This window comes from Haplochromis burtoni, unplaced genomic scaffold (genome assembly GCF_018398535.1).
Source record: "Haplochromis burtoni strain Fernald_Lab_line unplaced genomic scaffold, NCSU_Asbu1 Contig_130, whole genome shotgun sequence".
NCBI lineage: Eukaryota > Metazoa > Chordata > Actinopteri > Cichliformes > Cichlidae > Haplochromis > Haplochromis burtoni.
The window spans coordinates 1,497,373-1,504,466 of record NW_024582491.1 but is presented as its reverse complement, the minus strand read 5'-3'; the positions used below and the strand labels follow the sequence as shown (position 1 = coordinate 1,504,466).

The 7,094-nt window shown below is 40.2% G+C and overlaps 1 protein-coding gene across 1 annotated transcript in view; it reads left to right on the top strand.

Moving 5' to 3' along the window:
* Nucleotides 1–3,488: 3,488 nt before the first annotated feature.
* mc2r (melanocortin 2 receptor) overlaps nt 3,489–7,094 on the top strand; it is a 13,941-nt gene continuing 10,335 nt past the window's right edge. The window contains exon 1 of the mRNA XM_005930194.3: nt 3,489–3,622. The gene's annotated coding sequence lies outside the window, so the exon portion shown is untranslated. The remainder of the gene's footprint in view (nt 3,623–7,094) is intronic.

Sequence of the window (7,094 nt, the reverse complement as noted above, 5' to 3'; positions counted from 1 at the left end):
GACTGTGCACATGCAGGAATCCAAGGTGAAGGAAGCGATGGAGCACCCTAACCAGGCCTCACGAATGAAGATCCTGAGGGTGACTCACCAAAGCCCACACTATGTCACCTTCTGATCCTGTCTGCCTCAGAGCTCACACTTTATGAGTGTCACTTTATATCTGGCATTATCTCTCTCTGTCTGGCTCCACTTTTTCCCCCGTTGCTCTATCTTTCAGCCTGTCTATAGAATCACCCAAATTCAATTCAATTCAATTTTATTTATATAGCGCCAAATCACAACAAAAGTCGCCTCAAGGTGCTTCATAGATACAGAGAAAAACACAACAATCATATGACCCCCTTTGAGCAAGCACTTTGGTGACAGTGGGAAGGAAAAACTCCCTTTTAACAGGAAGAAACCTCTGGCAGAACCAGGCTCAGGGAGGGGCGGGGCCATCTGCTGTGATTGGTTGGGGTGAGAGAAGGAAGACGGGATAAAAGACATGCTGTGGAAGAGAGACAGAGGTTAATAACAGATATGATTCAATGCAGAGAGGTCTATTAACACATAGGGAGTGAGAAAGGTGACTGGAAAGGAAAAACTCAATGCATCATGGGAATCCCCAGCAGCCTACGTCTATTGCAGCATAACTAAGGGAGGATTCAGGGTCACCTGGTCCAGCCCTAACTATATGCTTTAGCAAAAAGGAAAGTTTGAAGCCTAATCTTTAAAGTAGAGATAGTGTCTGTCTCCCGAATCCAAACTGGAAGCTGGTTCCACAGAAGAGGGGCCTGAAACCTGAAGGCTCTGCCTCCCATTCTACTTTTAAATACTCTAGGAACAACAAGTAGGCCTGCAGAGCGAGAGCGAAGTGCTCTAATAGGGTGATATGGTACTACAAGGTAAAAAAAAAAAAAAAAGGTAAATGGCCTGCATTTATATAGCGCTTTACTAGTCCCTAAGGACCCCAAAGCGCTTTACATATCCAGTCATCCACCCATTCACACACTGGTGATGGCAGCTACATTGTAGCCACAGCCACCCTGGGGCGCACTGACAGAGGCGAGGCTGCCGGACACTGGCACCACCGGGCCCTCTGACCACCACTAGTAGGCAACGGGTGAAGTGTCTTGCCCAAGGACACAACGACCGAGACTGTCCAAGCCGGGGCTCGAACCGGCAACCTTCACGATTACAAGGCGAACTCCCAACTCTTGAGCCAAGATCGCCCCAAGGTCATTAAGATAAGATGGGGCCTGATTATTTAAGACCTTGTATGTGAGGAGCAGGATTTTGAATTCAATTCTGGATTTAACAGGAACCCAATGAAGGGGAAGGATTCTGGACTTGAGGTTTTGCTAGCACTGATGTACCGTAATGGTTTTCTCTAATTGTCAGAAGGTCAGCAATCTGTTATGAAAAAGACTCTGATAGGGGGCAAAGGCTTGGGTTTGATTACTTTTCAGAAGAAGAAATCCTTGCACTCCGTTCGATGACCCAATATGTCATGACTCATTGGCATTCATTATGGGAATTCTTAAAGCTTAAACGTTAGTCTTCCATCCAATATCAACTCTTTTGCTTTATTGTAGATGCAAAACATTTTAATTATAGAGCAAAAATCACAGTATTACATAGAAGAGAAGGCCATTTCTCTGCTTGATAGTAATAGTCTTTAATTATAGCAGGCAAAGGCGGAGTGGAAAATGTTTCTTCCACCTGCCAAATTTCTGATCTCTGTTGATTGCAGCAGTTATCTGACCTTTCACAGCAATCAGCTTCAATATTACGAACTAACAGGTGAGGTGAACAGCATTCATGATCTCTTTGTAATGCACCATCCTGCAAAACCTAGCATTTACTGAGATATTAGTTGAAATGTACCACCCACATAACCACCAGTGCAGACCAGCAAATTATCTGGACTGGGCTGTGGACACACATGTATTATGGACCGAAAGAAATACAATTTTGGTGCCCTGCAAAAGTCTTCTTAAAATAATGAACCACCAAAGGCAGGACCCTGGGAGTGAGAGCAGAGGGGGGGGGGGGGAGAGAAAAAAAGGTCATACCCAAGGAAGGAGAATTCACAAGAGAAAACAAAAAAAAACCACTGACTTCGGTTCTCTCACAGACAGTCATTTCCTTGTCTTACACACTGATCTTATAAGGTTCTTAATTTGTAGGTGTCTGCACCCTGTATATACACTCAGTGGATGCTTTATCGAGTAGACTCGCTTTTGCCTTCTCAACTGCCTTAATTCTTTGCTGTACAGATTCAACAGGGTGCTGGAAATATTCCCCAGAGATTTTGGACCACATTGCATAAAGCATCATGCATGTATGCTGCACGTGCATGATGTGAATCCCCCACTGGTGCGCTATCCTGGAAGCAAGAAATGACTACACTATGGTCATAAAGGGATACTTATTGTCGGCAAGAAGTTACCCCTTAGAGGTTTATCAGTGCTCAGTTGGCTCAAAGTGTGCCAAGAAAAAATCTCTCATAGCAGCATACCACCAGAAGCCTGAACCACTGATACACGGCAGGACAAATCCATGCGTTCATGCTGTTTATTCCCAATTCTGATCCTACCATCTGATCGTTACAGCAGAAATCAAGACTCATCCTAAAATGCAAATTTTGTCAAACCTTTATTGTCCAATTTTGAATTAAGAATGAATAAAGAGCAGTACTTGCTGTGGTCTTCTGCTGCTTTGCCCATCTACTTCAAGATTTAGCATGTTGTGCATTAAAAATGCTCTTCTGCATACATTAGTTGTAATGAGTGATTATTTGAGTTATTGCTGCCTTATGTACATTGCATGTAGTTGAATGAGTGTACCTAACAAAGTGGGAAAGTGATTAACTGACCGAATTACAAGAAATTACAAAATAAACTGGAAAAATCTAGCAGTGTGATGATTTTGCATTTATCAGAACATAAACATTAGGTTAGAGTAGAATTACTTGAATTTTGATTCTGCTAACATTACTGCTACTACTGTTATTATAGTTTAGGTAGATTTATTACATTTGCCAGACTAATTTTGCTGCATAAAAAGTTGCCATCCTCACTAGATCCCTTTTAGTCATCTTAGTGACAACTGACGGTGGTGTGCTTGTTGTCTAGACATGCAAATGATTGCAGCTGCAATAATAGTTTAATTAAGAAAAAATGTAAAAGTGTTGCCATTCTTTAAAACTGTTACGTCTAGGAAAGGAATGAACAAAAACTGAAATTTCAGTGAAACACTGATGGAGAGCCATTTCTAATATATACTCTTCAACCTCAGATTGTTTGAATCCCACTTTTAGGCTACCAATAAAAAAATAAAGTATTTTTTTTCCTGAGAGACAAAGAGAGAAGCGGAGGAGAGCGAGGGCAGTATACCAGCTGCCCTTATACTGCTCTCACAAATAGAGATGCTGACGCAAAAGAAAAACAAAATAACATGCAGCACACGCAGAACAGCCTTGGTGAGGAAGCCTTTCAAGGGTGCAATAACAGTGGCCACTATCTATTGCACAACGTCCTCTTGAACACGGGTTCATTTGGTGGCTTTTATAAAGATGCTCTACAAAGGCAATGACAAAAAAAAAGATCATCTAAAAGGCTGGCCGTGGACTGAGAAACAAGTAAGGCTTTTATTTGATATTTCGCTTGATTGAAAGTTCTACATTTTACACTCTGACCAAGGACTCAGCAAGACTACTCAAGTTAAATCTTCATCTATGTCTTGTCTTCAGATGAAGAATAAAGAAGTGCATTACCTTAAGTGCATGCTCACTCAGCTGTAAGTAGCAGAAATAACTTTTTTCTGAGTTATTGGAACCTGCAAAATTCGTTGTTCAGGTTAATATATCTAAAGTGGCAGCAGACCTGAAAGAAGGAAACAAGCCTATCACAAATATATTTTGGTGAAAGACATTTTAGCCTAAAGTATAAGCAAAAACTCCAGCTAATATCTGGACAACTGTGAAATGAAAGCACAGCAGGCAGAGGTGGATAGGGCTGGCATTATGTGGAGATATAACTAAAGCTCTACCCATTACCATTGTTGCTCCCACTTTGTGCCCTTCTGGCTGATTCATAGGGCTTTGATCATCTTTCAATGGAAAGCCTCTTTTGACGGTCGAATTTTCCATCATCACAACACACTTGAGCAACTGTTCTAATAGGAATTGTGATCATTTTTAGAGGAAAAAGCAGAAAATTCAACAAACCCCTTTTATACTTCAGCTCACTTACGAAAACTTTACAAAATCTGCAAAAAAAACGAACATCGCTATCCTGTCTGTGGCGTCACTGGTCTTTGTGCCATGCAAACTATGCGCACGCCTTTTCCAGCTAATGACGCTAAATGATCCAATCAAACCAGCTGCAGTACCCTAAAGATGTCATTAAAGTCTTGCTGCTTTAGCTGTGGGGGTTTTGTGTGGCTTGATATGCAGAGTGGGAGGATAAATCATATAGTCAGGCCCTGTAAAGCTAGCTGTTTGATCTTTGGCACAGGAAAAAAGATCCTGTGCAGAAACTAGTGATGTAGTGCATTGGAATAAATCCACAAATGTGTAAGACAGAAGAATGCTTGTGCAGATAAGAGGTCTGGGACATTAGGAAGGGATGGAGACAAAAGATAAGGAGTGGCTTTGTTTTGATTGAGAGTTTTATGTCATGCTTGTGCCTAAACAGCAGCTTAATGCATTATAAAGCACGGAAACACAGATACCAGTCTTGAAGCGCAGCCTGGTAGGATCATAGTAGACTTGAGTTGATTCAATTGACTAAAATATAAAGTGTGAAAGTTTATTGTGTCTCTCTGGCAAGAGTTGCTCCACACGGTAAAGCATCTTATTTTCCTTGACGTCAAATGTGAAAAGTGTCCATATGTCTGCTCTTCTCTTCGTCCCAGGCATTTTCATGAAACATGGAACATGGGAGCGAGCTGTACCGTTTCCTGGGGGCAGCTCAAATGTGCATTTCTAACCTTAATGCAAAAAGAGATCACTTCTAAACTTGTCCCACTTTTCTACACAATCATCTTGTTTTTATCCGTTGACAAAAGTGACAATGCATTTCATCGTCGTTTTTGTCCTTGTGCATTAGTTTTGTTTTTGTCAGAAAAAAGAAGGTTATTGATGAAGTATCGGTCACTGAAATTAACCCTTCACTGTGCTGCTGGTGTACAAGACATATCCTGAAGGAAACCTGTCACAATGTGGTAACTGCTTTTTGTTTAAACAAATTAATAAGCAATATTTTACCCAATTTCTTTTCATATTTAACCAAACACAGTTTCTATATTCATAAAATCTAATGATTTATATTGTAGATCATAAAAATATAAAATCCATTATCTCAATTGTTTTTAGAATACTTGTCTGTATTTTGGGGTTGGATGTCTTCCATCCATCCTCCTCCTCCTCATAATCAGGACAGGAGAATTGTCTGACCAATCAAGCACAAAAATAACATAGTTAGCAAACCATCTGATAGTGGTTGGTGCTGTGGGCGGGTGCTAAGTTCTGCTGGAAAAGTGAGCAGACGGAAACATGAAGTGGTCTAATTTGGTCTTGATTTTGGACTTAATAAAAGGACAGATACAGCACCCCAAATCATCACAGACTGTAGAAACTTCACAGTGGACTTAAAATACATTGGGTTGTGCGCCTCTCCTCTTTTACTCAAAACTCCAGGTCTTTACTTTCCAGATGAAATGCAAAGTTTACTTTCATCTGAAAAGAGGACTTTAAATCTCTGAGATACAATTATTTAGTCCATTTAGGAAACAGACGACAAGTTTGGTTTAGGAGTTGTTTGCTATAAGAAATACCAAATTGTATTCCCAATTCCTGAAGATATCTGTGCATGGTGCCTCTAATGCATTCACACCAGCTCTTGAGTTAACTTTTGCTGCCAGTGGTCTCAGGATTGTGGTCACCCTCGCTGCTTGTCCATCTTTTCCTATCACACTTTTCCCTTCTAATTAACTTTCCATTAATGGACTTGGATACAGCACTCTGTGAAGAGCCAGCTTTTTCAGCAGTGACCTTCTGTGGCTTACACTCTTTGTGGCAGGTAAACTGTCAAAGTTAACAGTGACTGTGACTGCGATTGCTGAACTAGACTACACCATTAGATGGTACCTTTGTTGGTACGTTGGGTGGCACTACTGAAATTGTCTTCAACTGTGGTCAAACAAGAGATTATACAAACAAAATTGTACTTAGTTTACCCCAATGCATATCTCAAATAACACTAATGTTGCTGAATCAACCATGTATATTTTCCCTTGCCATTTCGAATATGTCTCAGTACACAAAATCATTAAAGAAAGTATTTTCTAGTTTTGCACAGAAGACACCTATAGCTCAAACTTTACACCCATTAAAAACAACAAGTCCTTTGAATTAATCCACCATGTATAGCAGTGACCTGACTTTAACCAGCATCAAACACCTTTTATCAGACTGCTTAAACTCACAAAAGTTAACAGTATGATTTGTAATGTTTGGATTTAGGATTTTTTGGGGGAACTATCCATCCAAAGTCCTTGTTACATCGACTTTATCACTGTCTTTAGACAGAAAAGGCTCATCTGATGTAAAGTGATGACATATTATTTAAAGCCCTAAATACTATATTCCAATGCTGCTAACAGATTCTCCTTTAACATCACTGTCAAGATGCACAAAGCCAGGTGCATGTGTGAATTAATTGGTTTGCTGGTGAATCGGAGTGATCTGCACATAAATATGAACTCAGCATCACCCACTATCTCTAAGGTGATCAGGAAAGTCAAATGTTTAGAATCTAAATCTAATTATTGCTGAACATTTCTTAAGCTCTCCTGTTATAACAGCACATAAATGCCAAAGTTTTTAGAATGAGAAACTCAACAAAGGCATGGTGAATAAGTAAGCCACTGGTAAGCCATGCTTACCAGTGATATTAGTTTATGCTGAATCTATGAGAATCTGTGAGCATGTTAATGTTCCAAAGTTTTTCTTTAGCTGGTCCTCCTATCATACTGGGGATTTTATTTAGTCAAATCCATCCATCCACTCAGTCATTCTCCTTTGCTTATACTTGTCAGGGTTGCGGGGG